Raw genomic sequence first — 18,416 nt, forward strand, 5'->3', positions numbered from 1 at the left:
CAACCTCCCCATGGGAAAAATCTTCTATTGGTTCACCATTCATAGTTGAATAGGGGACCATTGTAACGTGGGCTTGCCCATGTGTTCCCATGTTTGCTTTGGTAAAACATTCATGTCCGAACCTAGATCTAGGATTACCTAATCCATTTCATACTCACCAATCTGTACAGTCAATCTCATTTCCCTCCTGGTGCACAATGCATGCTTCCCTAATTTCCTGACTACGAGAAGTTCCATTGGCCCTGCGCACTTGGTGATCAGCTCCTATAGTCCCTTAACTACCTTGTTGTCGCGTGGTAGTTTCATGCATGTATCCGGAAAGGTAATAAGAATTGAAGGATCCATTCTTGGCTCTGGTTGATCCTTGCTACCTAAAGTGGAGACCTCTGTGAAGCTCTTCTTAGCTTCCATGAACGTCTCCTTTGCGCATTCTAAGTCAAACTCAGGTTCCTTTGCAGGAGCCTTGTGAACCAATGTATCTCCCTCTGGCTGCTTCCCCTTATCCTCTCCCGTGGTCGCACCACTTCTGAGAATCATGTTTACATTCGGTTCTTCTTCGCATGGTTCAGACCTCATCATTTGTATATTCTAAGTTAGAGGAGGCTAGAATACCCCTTTTCGCGCATCTGTATGATCAACATAGGACAATCTATTGTTTCATGATCAAACTGAGCATAATACGAACAAGAGATCCTCATCGGGTTGGTGCATTCGCGGGCATAGTGCCCTGGTGCTCCGCAATTGTAACAAATTAACTGTCTGCGACCCCTTCCTGGTCCCATTCCTCCTTGTCCTCGACCTCGCCCCTGAAATCCAGCACGCACCATCCCCGTAGCTGAGTTGAGGGCTTGCATTTCTGTCCGCATCCTATAGGCTGGGGTTTGATCCATCATTAGCTCGTAGTTGTGACAAGTGCACTCGTCCCGTCCTACCGACATGCAGAAATTACAAAACAACTGTTGGGGAGTCTGTGTATACTTCTTCAACAAATGACAATTATCCGTTGTGTGTTTTCCTCCTATCTGATAGATCGCGCACCATAACGCAGGTGTCACACTCGTCCCTGCCTATGCCTCTAGTCTCAATGGCATTGGCCCTCCTCATGCCAAATAGTTTGCGAACAATGGACAGTGATCCTTGTCATGACCCTGGCCTTTTCATTTTATGCACCATACCTCCTCACATGCCTCTGGCCTTGGTGCCCTATCCTGCTTCAAACTTTGCATTTCCAGGCATAGATTCTGCAATTGCGCATGGATTTGTTGAACTCCCAACCTAAGGTCTTATATCGGGGTCTCATGAAACCTCATGGCCACTTCCAATGCTTCAACCTGGGTGGAAATTTTCTGTTGTGATAGCGTCATCCTTAAGTGCAGTGTCAGAGATGCCACAAACCATGCACAATGTTGTGCATCCGTTAGCGTCATATTGGCCTCATGGATTGTACTCTTTAGTCTTTGGTCCAGATCGTAAGGGGTCTCGCCTGGAAGCATTGCGATCTATTTAAACCTGATGATTGATTGTGTTTCTGACTTTGGCCTGCTGAATTCCCTGTTTAGCGCAATCTGGATTTCTGTTGCTCTTTCATTTGGGTGGTCGTTAGAGTGCTTGATATACCATGTCAACGTGCGATCCTGCAGCGCACTCAACAATGCAGCCTTCTTAATATTGTCATCCATGACACCTTGCGCTTCCCATACTGCTCTTACCACGAACTAGAATTGGTCCGGATCTTCATTCCCTACCCCTCTGAATACTGGTAGTTTGATCGCGTTCACCATACTAAACTGTGGAGGTGGTGGAGGTGGAGTGGTTGGAGATGGGGGTGAGGGAGGTGAAGTGAGTGGTGTCATGGGTGGAGGTGGTAACTGTGGAATACGTTGTCTTATCAAACTAACCGTGCTTCTTAGAGAGACCTTAGCGAGCTCTTCCTTGCTCTCTCATGAAGGTGACATTAAGAGACTGTTTCATAATTCTTTGTTGCTTTTGTAGATCCTTCCGCTCCATGTTGTCCCAAACATTAATGTATTCTCATGACCCTCCTTTCACACAATAGCATCTTAATCTAAGTATTTAAAGACTTAATATACTTACCCCGCAGTCCTTTGAGAAAGCATTGTTCTGCTTCACTATAGCTAACAATCGTGTCTACCGTAAACTCAGTGATAAATTCCCCTTATTATCTGATCGAGCCAATGGTCCACAGCTCGCGTGATTTTATCTTCTGATGCCTCTACTTTGCACACTCATTTCAGAGTCCATACTATTGGTTTGTCGAGCTTACACCTTCCCTAGCTCTCAGATAACCTCGGGATCCACTCATATAGTTCAGAAGGAAAGGATGCAAAGAAAATCTCGTGGATTTCTATATACACATAGTGATCTAGCCACTTTTTCTCAGATACTTGCAGAGTTCTATTTTCTTGTGTCACGAAGTCATGAATCTTCTTGTCCAACCACTCTTCAATTTCCTTCTTTGTTGGGTTCCAGTGGCATGACATCAGACATCCCTTAGGTAGATCCCGGTCCTGGCAATGAAACCATTTGTTGGCTTGGTGGGGCCTGACCTAGGTTCAGAAATGATTTAGCCAAGAAAATCCTGGTACTACTAGCCCTTTCGGCAACAGTCTACGGAGCGCGGACTGAGGTCTCATCCAAAATAGTATGGGAGGGTGCTGGAACCAGGTTTTCACACCCTGGGGATGACTGATATGCGGTGATAGGGATGCGATCCAACCTTAGTGTTTACTGGGCTATGCGCACCTGTGGGTGTTTTACGTCCCATGTTACTGCCTTCGTGCAACTTTAAGCACAACGCGACTTGTGTTGCTCATCCAAGTACTCCTTAATTAGGTTTTGTTCGCTAATTACTTAGAATATTTTCATACATAAATATTCTGACAAGTATTTATCAAGTGCGTGCATATCAATAAATAGATAAGACTTAATGCATAATATCAAAAATATAGATCCATGACCAGATGCACGATATTCTGAATCCAACTTATCTTTTTTAATGATATTTTCAAGTTCAGCTGAAGTACAGACCCAACTCCGCCCTGTGCACTTAGCTGCAGGGGTTTGCGCACTCAGCTGCGGACTCTACTAGGCCTCTGAGGACTTAGCTACAGAGCCTCTTCCTACTACTATGACCTAATACGCTTCAGATTCGCTTCTGTTCTCTAACCATGCCTTCGCATCTATCTACTTACTTATTTCCCCAAAAAATTGCTTTACACTTAGACCCTCACTCTATTTATACAATCCCATGGTCCGCGGACCATGGGTAGGCCGACACAACTTTACATTATTTTACAATTCTTAGGGTGGAAAACCTTATGACTCATCCTAGACTTTCGTGCTCCACGCATGTACTTCACAGAGTCTTTACATGACATTGACCAAAACTCGGGCTTTAAGCCCCAAAAACATGTTGTGGGGGGATCTGCTGCCCAACAACATACAAATTGGAGCTTATTGCATCATCCCGAGTGCACCCAGTTCTGCATGTTTCATGCTTAAATAAGGTTATAGGTGACAAGATGCTAGTTCAAACAATATTGCCGGAACTTGATGAGGAAGGAAAAATCATAATGGAACCTGAAGCAGTCATGCAAACGAGAACCTGATAGATATGAAATGAATCAATTTCATAGTATCTCATCAACTCAAAGAACTTTCCCATTGAATATTCCACATGGGAGGATGATAATTTTATGCAAAAGCATCCAGAACTACTCAAGCATTGAGGAAAACACTTTTTTTGGAGGAGAGGGGCATGTTAGCTCACTATGTTACTAGTGTATCCCCTTATTGTTGTTAGTGCAAACCCCCTTACTATATTGTTTGTGCCCATGCAGTCCCCATATTATTATTATTGTTCCCCATAAAAGCCCACTATTGTTATTATCATGCTCGTACAATATTATTGTTATGTCGGCTTTAATTATATTATGACCCCTTAGACTCCTATATATAGAAAGGAGGCCTTGTCATTTGTATCATCCAAGAATTGTTCATTTGTGTAATGTAAAGGAGGTTTCCCCCTCGAAGATTCTTATTTTGAAGTCATTGATCTATCTTTTCTATCATTTTGTCTACTTATGTATTAGCAATACAATGGCATGTCAAGTATACCAATCATCATAAAGACCTGATAAGGATTCAAAGTACCTTAGGAGTTAAGATGATGAAGCAGTTTCAAATATCATAATAACATATAGTCCAGAGCATTTTTTGTCATGGTTGATGCTGGATAATTCACGAATACTTGGTAAAAGGTTTTCAATAATGCTCTAGCAAGAATCTCATTCAAAGAAGCATCAGGGTAAGGATCTCCTCTAAATGTTCCAAGTAAGTATCTTTCATGTTTATGATCTATCTTTGGTTTAAATAACTTCATTTTACAAGGAAATTGATATGTTGGTATGTGCATAAAGAGGATAGTATCAATCCTCATAGATAGGTAAAGTCATTGAAATAGGTATCCTTTGAATTCATGTTAAGAAACTCTTAATGTCCTCTCATGTAGACAACATTGGAGACATAAAAGACGTTGGAAGAAGAAAAGATGGTCCTTAAAGGAAAATATCAAAAATAGGAGAAAAAGAAAATTCATGTTATTGGATAGGATGGAAGGAGCTGAATGAATTCCATGATAAGAGGGAGTAAAAATATTTAAGTTAGTCTCTCTTACTATAAGATTCTTTTTGGGCTCCTACATCCTACGTAAAGTATTTCTAGAAATATATAATAAGATGCAATGTGACATCATGGAAGTATTAGAAACAAGAACTCGTGACATCATCACGAGAGTAACTAATTTCATAGGATAAGTAAGATACCTCATTAAACAACTTAGGGTTTCCATGAAAGAAGGCAAGTTGAAGGCAATAACTTTCTGGAATTCAAACATTTAAAGAAGGATAATCATACAACAAAAGGGAAACATCTGTCCGATAAAGTTCTTTAAGATCCTCAAGATCCTCTATGGAATCTTCACTAAAAGCTCCATTGATCTAGGAATGAAGCAAGTGTTTCAATAGAAACTCCAAATTGTGGAGTTCATGGACGATGATATGATTAAATAAGAGAAGTTCAAGGGGTTGAAGATATTTCAATCAAGGAAGTTATTGAAGGAAGCCTCGATAACCTAAAGGTAAAATGAGGTATGTATGCTTGTATTTAATTTTTATATTGACAGGTCATATGGTTGTAGGTAATATGGATCACTACTTCTATCTTAAGAAGCATGATCAAGGGAAAAGTATCTACTCCTCTAAAAGCATATAGTAAGGCATAAGTCACACTGGATGAAATGAACACAATATGTCCTTATATGAAGTATGAAGTGGTTGAGTAAAATTACATAACTCTGATTAGAAACCCCTCGGAATGGAATGGGTGAGGAAGGAAGAGATCGAGAGATATGAAACCATGATGCATGTAATCAACATCCAAAACATCTATAAGAGTTGACTAGGAAATCTGCCAGAAAGATATGAAGACTCTAGTGAAAGTTCGAAAACGATGGAGACCCTCAATAATGGATATCTTGGGGAAGATGTGTCAACATATATTCAGGATGCCTATACCTATAGGAAGATGTCATGATGAAGAGTCATCTTGAAAGGTACAATTTGATTTAATGTTATGATTTCTTGAATAATGTCTGGATGAGTTCATGTAGGGCTACTGGAACAAGAATTGAAAGTACAAGTACAACTAACATTCATCTGGTCGATACAAACTCCTAAAATAAACATAATGAGGAAGAAGTATCCATGTGACAAAGGTTCCAGATATGAAGAAGGAAAATCTCCATGAAGAAAGGAATGACATGACAAACAAAGAAGGAAATTGGTTGATGGATGATACCATACAAGGAAGAAGCTCAACTAAATTTCATGACATGAAGGAAAAAATTTGATCAAGCAGCTGAAGGACCCACGAAGAAGGAGTTGTTGATGAAAAGACAAGTCCTTGATTAAGAGGGAGCTTGGATTGGGTAACCCATGATTAAAAGGGAGTGAAATTTGTGTTCTTTTATTTCATGTGTCATGCACTAGACCATGACTAATAGCCATAAGTCTTAGTGAAGGCCATGAAGAGAAATGTAGACACATGATGGATGTATCATCCCTAATTGAAAGGGAGAGTTAGACACAACATTCTTGTATCCACTTGGAATAAATAATGGCAGATTGGGTAATCATCTAGTTTCCAATCCTCTTTGAGGATGTGTAGGTCATCCAAGATAAGAGTAGGGAAGAGTACCGATATTCTTTGAGGGATAGGAACCCAAGATAAGAATTTTCCTAGAACGTAATACTCGGTGAACACCTAGGTGGGTATGTACCTTGAGAGACAATGATGAAGGTGTTTATAATCATTGGTCTGACAAAAATTGTGCTCTGATCTATTGATAGATAGAGCCATTATTCAAGGCCTTGCTATGTGACAATGTTGGCTATAATGATGCTATACAGATGGATTACTAATCCAACTATTCTTATGAGATCTCTTTAGTATTGAGAATAGTCGTGTACCATATAATGAATACCTCCCTAGTTAAGAGGGATTGTTGAAGAAAATGTAACTAGGTTCAATTTTCATTATGACTCATAATTATAATATTATGTAAAGAAGAAAAAAACGAATTATTATTCCTTCCATCATGGGTTTCATGAGCAAGATCTATTTACCATAGGTAAAATACTTCTTCTTGATGTATTTTTGATTTATTCTCTTAACACAAGTATTATAGAGAAGTCATAATGTGAAAGATCTATGTTCCAATCGAATTTCATTATCCCTCTTATAGTTGGCTAAAATAAGATAGTGATATCCTCAATGAAACGTCGTCCTAGTTCTAGGTTCTCATGTCGGCCTAAAAAGAAAACGCTAGTCACTATATATATGGAGTGACTTCACCTCATAAGAAACAACACTTCAAATTACTCTGTTCATTTAGCGAAGAAGTAAGAACACAATATAGTGAATGTAAAGGGTGAAATATATCTCAAGAAGCTCTTGGTGAAGTCTGGGTCATCATATATATATCTCAAAGCTTGCGGGTGAAGTCTGTCCCATCATGGTCATCTATGTGAAGGATTGAATAACTGTCACAATGTAGTGCCACAATACTGAAGTAGTACATTCATTTTTAAGCGAATAATTGTGGAATTTAAGGAAGAGAAGAACTATAGAAGCTGAGGTTTATGCCTAGACATTGAAGATATAAGAATACCTAAATCTAAAGTAGTACAGTGATATGAAGATAGTGTGAATATCAAAGACTGCGACTTGAAGGCTGAAGAGTGTAGGGGATAGTGACAAGTTTCTTGGAGGTAATCCTAAGTGAAGCATTTTTTCCACTGGCCTTGGCATTCATCAATTAAATATCTATATGAAGATATTTAAGGGTTTACCTCTTAATAGGAGAGGCTTTTCCCTAGCTTGGAGCCTACATCTTGTGTACTTGCATTTTTGTTCATATTCTAGTTTTGATCATCGTTTGATGATTGAAGAACACTCTAACATAAATAAGTTAAATTAAAGAGAAGACAATGAAGAATCATTAATATTGAATTTCCCTATATTCTTAAACATGGTATCAGAGCTATGGTTTTGTTTAGGGCATTTAAGTGACACTTATTTAGTTTAAAGGTTATCCTCAACCTTGGATTCATCTACATTGTTGGTGAAGTATTACGTCATTCCAGTAACATATACTAACTTAGTGCCACCCTCCAACCTTAACACATGATCAGTTCAGGAATTCTGGAATTGGTCTCATTATACAACCTCGACATACCTACAGTTCTCAAGACATCAGTCTCAGGTTCCATTATATGGTGCCTATCACTGTCTCAATATTTGTCATATCACAAATGTTGAAGTAACAATGACATTACAAAACCACAGATCAATCATCTTCTGCATTAGATGAAATTACAACCTTGTAATTCTTGGGGCTATGATTTCAGGTCTATTAGAAGATTGCAGTTCAGATCACCTCTAAAATCTCAGGTTTGCAATTCTTGAATATAATCCTCAGTCTCGTTTCCACTTTTCCATAGTATTGGTGCTTACATTGATGCATGACTTGGCGTTAAATCAAGTGATGCTACACAATAATTCTACTTGATCTCAGTTCTTAGTGATAAGACATAATCTTTGTGATGCTTTATGTCTCAGCCTCACAGTGATGTTCCATACTACTACTTGATCTTAGTGATGCCACGATGATTCTACATGATTTAGGCGATGCCACTACTGCAAGATCAGTGATAGTTTTGGATCTCCTCAAGAAGAATTCAAATAGATGACATTCAAGATCACAAAACCTCCTCAATACAAATATTTCACAATATATCATGGTTTTGCAGTATGAAGTCCGGGTGACATCACAGAATGATAAGTGTTGCATACTACTTTGTTAAAGTCAAAATTTGGAGATAATGTTGTTAGGAATAACTAGGATAAATATTCTTGGGCCTTCTCTAAAGAAGTGTCCCAATGTTAGCTCCTCTATTCTAGGCAAGTCGTGCTAGGTCTTAGTGCCATAAAGGGATGATCAGTATCTACACACTACTGCTAATGCTCCATAGTCTACTTATGTATTTGAAATACAATACCATGTCAAGTATATCAATAATGATAAAATCCTGATAAGGAGTCAAAGTACCTTAGGAGTTAATATGATGAAGCAGTTTCGAATATCATAATAACATATAGTCCAGAGCAGTTTTTGTCATGCTTGGTGGTGGACAATGCAAGAAGTCTTGGTAAAAGGTTTTCAATAATTCTCTAGAAAGAATCTCATTCAAATAAGCATCAAGGTAAGGATCTCCTCTTCATGTTCCAAGTATGTATCTTTCATGTTTATGATCTACCTTTGCTTTAAATGACTTTGTTTTACAAGGAAATCGATACGTTGCTCCGTGAATAAGGAGGATAGTCTCAATCCTCATAGATAGGTGAAGCTACTGAAATAGGTCTCCTTTGAATTACTGAGAAGAAACTTTTAAAGTTCTCTCACGTAGACAACATTGGAGACATAAAAGAAGTTGGAAGAAGAATAGATGGTCCTTAAAAGACAATATCAAAAATATGAGAAAAAGAAAAGTGATGTTACTCGCTAGGATGGAAGGCACTCAATGAATTCCATGATAAGAGGGAGTAGAAATATTTAAGTTAATTTCTCTCACTATAACCTTTTTTTTGGGCTCCTAGATCCTGCATAAAGTATGTCTATAAATATATAATAAAATGCAGTGTGACATCATGGAAGTATTAGAAGCAAGAACTCGTGACATCATCACGAGGGTAACTAATTTCATAGGATAAGTAAGGTACCTCATTCAAAAACTTAGTGTTTCCATGAAATAAGGCAAGTTGAAGGAATAAATTTGCGGAACTCAAAAATTTAAAGAAGGCTCATCATACAACAAAAGGGAAACATCTACCAGATAAGGATCTTTAAGATCCTAAATATTCTTTGATGGAATCTTCGCTAAAAGATTCACGGATCCAGGGATGAAGATAGTGTTTCAATAGAAACTCCAACTTGTGGAATTCATGGATGATGATATGATGACGTAAGAGCAGTTCAAGGGGTTGAAGATATTTCAATCAAGGAAGCTGTTGAAAGAAGCATGGATAACCTAAGGTAAAATTAGGTATGTATGCTTGTATTTAATTTTTATATTGACAGATCATATGGTTGCAAGTAATATGAATCAATACTTTTATCTTAAGAATCATGATCAAGGGAAATGGATATCCTCCTCTAAAGGGATACAAGAAGGCATAAGTCACACTGGATGAACGAAACATAATATGTCCTTATATGAAGTATGAAGTGGTTGAGTACAATTATAAAACTTTCATTAGAAACCCCTGGGAATGGAATGGGTGAGGAAGGAATATATCGAGAGATATGAAACCATGATGGGCACAATCAACATCCAAAATATCTATAAGAGTTGACTAGGAAATCTCTTAGAAAGATATGAAGACTCTAATGAAAGTCTGAAAAGGATGGAGACCCTCGACAATGGATATATTTGGGAAGATGTGTCAACATGTATGCATGGTGCTTATACCTACAGAAATATGTCATGATGAAGAGCCATATTGAAAGGTAAAATTTTATTTAATGTTATGATTTCTTGAACAATATCTAGATGAGTTCATGTAGGGCTACTAGATCAAGAATTGAAAGTACAAGTACAACTAGCATTCATGTGGTAAATGGAAACTTTTGAAAGAAACATGAAGAGGAAGAAGTAGCCATATGGCTAATGTTCCAGATATGAAGAAGGCCACTTTTCATTAAGAAAGGAATGACATGACGAACCAATAAGGAAAGTGATTGATGGATGATAGCCTACAGGGAAGAATCTCAATTGAATTTCATGACGTCAAGGAAGGAAGTTGATCATGTAGTTGAAGGAACCACGACGAAGAAGCTTTTGATGAAAATACAAGTCCCTGATTACGAAGGAACTTAGATTGGGTCACGCCTGATTAAAAGGGAGTGAAAGTTGTGTTTTCCTATTTCATGTGTCATGCATTAGACCAGGACTAATAGTTGAAAGTCTTATTGAAGTCCACGAAGAGAAATGTAGACACACTATTGATGTATCCTCCCTAATTGAGAGGGAGAGATAGACACAACATTCCTATCTTCACTTGGAAGAAAGAATAGAGGATTGGGTAATCATCTGGCATCCGATGCTCTTTGAGGATGTGTAGGGCATCCAAGATAAGAGTAGTAAAGAATACCAATAGTCTTTGATGACTGGGAACCCAAGATAAGAATTGACCGGAAGGTCATACTTAGTGAACACCCAGGTGGGTATGTACCTTGAGAGACAATGTTGAAGGTGTCACTAATCATTGGTCTTGCCAACATTGTTCTCTAATCTATTGAGAGATAGAGTTGTTAGTGAATGCCTTGGTATGTGACAATGTTGGTTAAAATGATCCTCTACAGATGTATTACTAGTCTGACTCTTCTTATGAGATATCTTTATTATTAAGAATATTCATGTACCATTTAATGAATACCTCCCTAGTTATGAGGGAGTGTTGAAGAAAATGTAACTAGGTTCAGTTTTCATTATGACTTGTAATTATAATATTATGTAAAGAAGAAAAAAACAAATTATTATTCCTTGCATCATGGGTTTCATCAGCAAGATGTTCTTACCATAGGTCAAATACTTCTTCTTGATTTCTTTAGGATTTATTTTCTTAACATAAGTATTATACAGAAGTCATAATGTCAAATATTTACGCTCTAATCAAATGCCACTATCCCTCTTGGAGTGAGCTAAAATAAGACAATGATCTCCTCAATGAAACGCCAGCCTAGTTCGAGGTTCTCTGGCCTAGAAAGAAAATGTTGGTCACTATATATATGGAGTGACTTCACCTCATAAGAAACAACGCTTCAGATTATTTTGAGCATTCAGCAAAGAAGTAAGGACGCAATACTGCGAATGTAAAGGGTGACATATATGTTAGGAAGCTCTTAGTGAAGTCTGTCTGATCATAAATATATCTCAAAGCTCTCAGGTGAATTTTTTCCCATCATTGTCATCTCAGTGAAGGATTGAAGAACTGTCACAAGGCAGTGTCACAACAGTGAAGTAAGACATTCATTGTTAAGCGAAGAACTGTGGAAGGCGAGGAAGAGAAGAATTATAGAATCTGAGGATAGTACCTAGACAACGAAGGTATAAGGAGACCAAAATATGAAGTAGTACAGTGACATGAAGACAATATGAATATAGAAGACTATGATCTGAAGGTCGAAGAGTGTAGGGGATAGTGACAAGTATCTTGGAGGTAATCCTAGGTCATGTAATTTTTTCAAGGGTCATGGTATTCATTAATTAAACATCTATAAGAAGAGATTGAAGGGTTTTCCTCTCAAGATGAGAGGTTTTTCCATGGCTTGGAGCCTAAATCTTGTGTACTTCCATTTTAATTGATCTCCTACTTTTGATAACTTTTTTATGATTGAAGAACACGCTAACATAAAGACGTTAAATTAAAGAGAAGAAATCACAAGAATTTATCAATAGAAAGTGAAGAATCATTATTTTTAAATTGCCCTAGATTCTTCAACATGGTATTAGAGCTATGGTTTAGTCAAGGGAATTTAGGTGACACTTATTCAGTTTAAAGGCTATCCTTAGTCTTGGATTAATCTACATTGTTGGCGAAGTATTACCTTAGTCCAGTAACATATACTAACTTAGTGCCACCCTCAGACCTTAACACATGACCAGTTCAGGACTTCTGGATTTGGTCTCATTATACAACCCTTGACATACTTAGAGTTCTCAAGGCAACAGTCTCAGGTTTCTTTCTATCATGCCTCTCATTGTCTCAATCTATGTCATATCACAAATGCTGAAGTAATAATGATATTACAAAACCATAGATCGATCATCCTCTACATCGGTGCAATTACAGTCCTATAATTCTTAGGTCTATGATTTTAGGTCTATTACAAGATTGTAGTTCAGATCACCTCTGCAATCTCGGGTCTGCAATTCTTAGATATATTCCACAGTATCGGTGCCGCTTTTCCACAATCTCGGTTCTTATAGTGATGCATGACTCAGCGTTACAACAAGTGGTTCTACACATTAATTCTACATGATCTCAGTGCTCAGTGATAAGACATAATCTCAGTGATTCTTTATGTCTCGGGCTCAGAGTGATGTTCCATACTACTACTTGATCTCAGTGATGCCTCTGTGATGCTACATGATTTAGGTGATGCCACTACTACAAGATGAATGATAGTCTCAAATATCCTCAAGAATAATTCAAATCTATTGCATTCAAGATCACAAAACCTCCTCAAGGGACAAAGGTGGAAAACGTGACTCATGACACTTCGTAAAAGTGCGACCTACTGAACCTATCTATACTTAGGTCATTGTGAGAGATTAGGCATGACTCTTTCCTAGAGAATACAATCTCAATCATACTTGTTGGCTCAGAAAGAGGACTCAGAGGGATACCATAGGACAAAATTTCAGAAATTAGAGATCTAAAATTACAGAGTTACAATTGTTTCAAATTCGATCTCTTAAAAGCAACAAAAAGAATGACTCAAATCAAGAAAATAGAAACATCTAGTAAGCAAGATTGGATGGATGCTTTGAATACTACGATTGAAGCTAGGATAAATGTCTTCATTTATGGCATGGAAGCTAAGATTGATGGTTTAGATGAAAAATTTAAAGGCAACATGGAATATTTGAAGAAAGACGTGAAAGGTTTGAAGGAAGGTGGGACAGATTTGCCACAAGAAAGGCTTCCCGATGGTGAAAAGGCAGTAGAGGAAACTCATGACGAGAAAAAAAGAAATTTTAATCATTATTTCATCGAATCTAACATTGGATTGAAGACCCACCATATTCCAAAGATGGATATGAGGAAGTTTGATGGTAAGGATCCGATAACTTGGATACTATAGATGGAGCAATACTTTGATCTACATTATGTGTAACTGTTACAAAAGGTACATATTGTATCTTTATATTTACAAATGAATCAATTTGTATGGTATAAAGTGATTTTTTCTCATAATCCACTTGTTACCTGTTCAATTTTTACGAAGGAAATGATAGCACATTATGAGGATACAAAGAGAAACATCTTCTTTAGCCAATTGAGAAATCTCAGACAAAATGGTTCAATGGCAGAGCACATTGAGGACTTCCAAAAATTGGGTATAAGGGTAAATCATATTCGAGAGAGGCATAGGATTGAAGTCTTCATAGGGACTTTGAACTTGGCAAGGATGGTATTTCTTAACCGCTTCAATACAATGCTTGAAAATCAAGGGCCAAAAATAACTTGCACTCAAGATTTTTTGGGTTGTAGAAAGCCCAGATATATGACCTCCATAGGCTCCACTATGGAATTAATTCATAACTAAATCAACGTCTTCTAAGGTTAAACAACATCTAAGGATTCATTAAATCCCCTGATGATATAGAGTATAAGCAATGATAAGATAAATTTTAGTTAGGTGATGCAATTTCTGTAGTTTATCCTTAGAAAAATATATAATGATATCTGGAACATTGAAGTCTATAGATATATAATGATATCTCCAAACCAAGGATATTGTGATGAGATGAGAAAAATATGCTCATCTTGAAATAATTCTTCATAAACAACATATTCTTCACAAGGAAATTTCAAAATCAATTCTGCAGAAAACAAATATTTCTTCGACTTAGCTGACATAAATGCGAGATCAAACTCTTGCAAAATGAAAATCCATTTATCATATTTTCCCACAATCACTCTGCTATTGAGAACAAATTGAAATGGGTTTATGTCAGCCAATACAAAGGTTTTTCTAAGGAGAATGTAATGAAAAATTCAATGTATAGCATAAACAACTTCCAAAGCCAATTTACCAGCATGAGGGTACCTAATTTCAGGTCCAACTAAGCCATGTATTAGATAATAAATGACATGCTCCCTAAGGGAATTGTCTTCGTGAACTAGAACCATACCAATGGTTGATTATGCTCCTACAAGATACAAGAGGAAATCTCTACTATAATTAGGTGGAGTTAGAAGAGGAGCAAAGGTCAATGCCTTTTACAAAGCATTGAATGAGAATTCAGAAAAGACATCCCAAATAAATGTAACTCCTTTATTGAGTAAACTCATAAATCGTTTTGTGATCTCAACATAATTTACGATAAATATCATTAAAAAATTTCCTTGGAGACATTGAAGTTGATGGATACTCGAAGGGGGAGGAAACTAAAGTATTGCCTCAACCTTGAAGGTGTCTACATGAATTCCTTCGTTAGACATGATGGATCCCAATAACCGACCAAATGTAACCGTGAAAATGCACTTATTAGGGTTCAACCATATTTTGTAGTAATGACATCTTTTAAAGACTAAATGAATGTGTTTTGGATGTTCTACTCTCTTATGAGAGAAGTCATATAAATCATCCAAATATGCTTCAATTATATGCTTGATGTCATCGAAATCATAGGACGTTGCCCACTAAAAGGTAGCCCCAACATTTTTAAGTCCAAAAGGAATTTTCCTGTATGCAATGTACACTAGGGGGAAATAAATGCTTTCTTATGTTGGTCCTCAAGATGAATTATTATTTGATTGTATCCAGAGAATCCTTCCATGAAGGAAAATATTCCATTTCTAGCACACTCATCAATACTATAATCAATAAATGGAGTGGGGAAATTTTCGTTAGGACAAGCCTTATTCAAGTCCCTAAAATCGATGCACATGTGGATTTTTCCTTGCTCTTTTATCAACAAAGACTTGATTTGAAACTCATTCATTCAAAGGAACAATTCAGATGAAGCGTTCCCTAAGAAGCTTCTCTCCCTCAACCTTAATAGTTGGAACTTTCCTAGTATTAACCGGTCAAAGAATTTCCCGTAAAGGCTTTGTAGTTTCGTAGGTGTTGATCTCATGCTGGACTATTGGAGGATCGATTCCTGGAATTTCTTCATAAGACCAAGCGAATACATCTCGAAAGCCACTAAAGATATTGATATATATTTTGATTTCTTCAGGGGAACACTTAGCTCCAATGAAAATATTCTCAATAACATTGGGATTCCTGGAAATGTTCACTGGAATGGTTTTTGAAATATTAGACATGTTAGCTTCATTGTAAATATGTGATGGAGCCAAATGGTTATGAACATTTCAACTAGAGGAAGGACTAGACAAGTTTTATTCAACTTCACCCAAATCAGGGAGAAAATAGGACTGATGATGCAAGCCCTCCCGTGGTATTTCTACACCAGTCATTGCTTCTAGAATTTTCTCGTGTGATGGAAAAATAATATCAAGGCAATCCACAGTCGAAGTGGAATCAATTATCCAGACCAGTGCCACATCCACATCTACATCCTCTGACTGGAGAGGGATGGGAGAAATCTCTACAGATTTCACAACAGATTGATATGAAATTTTCGTTGTAGATATTGGATAAGCCATTCCACCTACTTGCACATTTTCTTACGTGGCAGTAGGAGGGGGAAAGGGCTAAGGATTAGAAAACTAATTAGTTGTAAAAGAACATTTCCCAGGAATGATCCTAGAGGATGAAATGGCATTGACATGAGAAATAAGAGATGGAATATCAAAAGTACCCATCAAAGTAGAATACATTCCAACTCCTAAATTCTAGACAAGTTGCTTCGTATTCTTTACCAGGGGAATGGTGGAGTCAGTAGATGCATTGGGGTCATTAGGATAATAAGCTAAGTGATCAACCATAACAATTCTCCCTTCATGAGGGAAGCATATGATGTGAAATAAAGATGAGGCAATGGAATCCATTGCATAAACTCGGTTGTGACCCAACAAAAGATTATAATCGAGAGTAGCATAAACTATCTCTACTTCCACATTAGTTACCTTGCCCCCTACACAAATAGGGAAGGTAGGTAGAACCCCATGAGGCCTAGGAGAATGGCCATCGAATGCAGGTAAGAGAGTAGGAGAGGGAACAACTTCAGGTGACCCAATAGCCTTCCAACATGATATAGACATGAAGCATGTGAAAGTCCCTTCATCAAATATAGTTTAGAAGATGGTCTTATTCTGATATGTCAATTTAATCTGGAAAGCCATGTGATGAGGGAGTCTAGTCTTAACATTTGACAAATCAAATGTAATTACCATAGAATTATTTGGGTCTATTGCTCTGATCGGAATGAGAAAACAACCCCGCTATGCAGGAAATGGTTGGAGTACCTGTAATGCCTGACTGGCATAAGGGCTCTGACCTAAATATTCGAAAATAGAGTAGTTCTAAGTAGCCATCACATTGGTATTATAAGTCGAACTTTTTGAGTAGCCTTTCAACATCCGATGTATAGGCTCTGCTGCGGGCCTCTCAATATGAAGAGGTTTTGGGGTATCAAAAGTCGTTTTAGCTTTTGAAGGCTCTACCTCTCCATAATCATGAGCTCTTGTTAAAATATCAACATGATACTTAACCATATATATATTTGATGTAGATTCCCCATTGTGGTTTCCCCTTATAGGGATTCTAGCACTAGCATTTGCGCCAGCAAATAATTACTGCCATTGGGGAAAATGGTTCGTAAGCACAGTCCAGGAACTAGAAGAACCAAGTTGAGCTAACAAGCGCTAAGCATCCTGAATCTTGGGGAAAATATGGGTAAGGTGATCCCCAGTACGTAAATTGCATGGGAACTTAACCTTATTTTTAGATTCCCTTTTACCGTTACCAGTGTCATCATTGGGTTTATTAGCATTTCCCTTCGCTCCATTATCTTTTTTCTTCCCACATCCCTTCTTCTTCCCATCGGATTATTGATTTCCTTTGGGATTTGAGGACTAGACAATGTTAACTGCTAAAGGTTAAAAAGGAGCAGACACAGATGGTGTAGTGTGTGTTGTAGAAGCAAATTGTAATGACAATTGTTGTAATTGATTTAATAAACTAGATGCATTGCTATCAATCAATCATATAACTCTGTCAATATGGGGACCCTATTTTGACTTGGCGAGATCAATTTTCTATCTAGGAGAATTAGGAGAAATATTATAAATAAATCTTGACTAGGAATATATGATATCTAATTTTTGGGCTCTGAAGATATGTTGTTCTTCAGTGAATACCTTGTAAAGTGATACATCCTTAGAAATATCTAGTTTCAGTGATTTCAAAAACCATTCCAAAAGAAACTCATCATGGATATAGGCCTTGATCATTCTCTTCCTTTTGCACCACCCTTGAATGTGGTCAGAAATATGTGCAGTCTTATCTTGCTCAAGCTTGACCAGAAGCTTAGTTTTGGTGTCGTAACAGAGAGGAAACTAAAAATGGTTTAGAAACGTTGTGGCTAAATCACCAAATGTAGAAAACTTACCCCCTTAACTTGATGTATCATTTAGCCAAGTTTCTAGTTAAAATGAGTTTGAATAGTCTCAACCTAATAGAATCATCAATCACGGTGTTTGAGGAGCACCATAAATGGAAAGTGGTTATATAGTTGGCTGGATCCTCACTAGACTTCCCTTCGAATTTGGGAATATCATACGGAAGTTTAGTAGGTACCAAAGGCTAAGTTGGATCATAACAGATCAGATTATTTGTAAATTTCAAAATATTTGGAAAATTAAGTGTTGTCAGGAATGGTAAGCATGGAGGAACAGGATAATTCCAAGTGGAATTTCCAACATTCGAAAAATATTATCCTATATTTTGAGTGGCACTAGGCTTCCATGGGTTACTTGTAAAAACACCTGAACCATAAGGAAAACCTTGTAGTCTAGGTGTATACAGAGGGTATCCACCCACTACTGCAGGGTTATTTGTCATAGGAAAACTTCCTCTT

Source organism: Pinus tabuliformis, chromosome 8 (assembly GCF_031772625.1).
Source record: "Pinus tabuliformis cultivar Carrire ecotype Pingquan chromosome 8, CPIR1, whole genome shotgun sequence".
Classification (NCBI taxonomy): Eukaryota; Viridiplantae; Streptophyta; class Pinopsida; order Pinales; family Pinaceae; genus Pinus; species Pinus tabuliformis.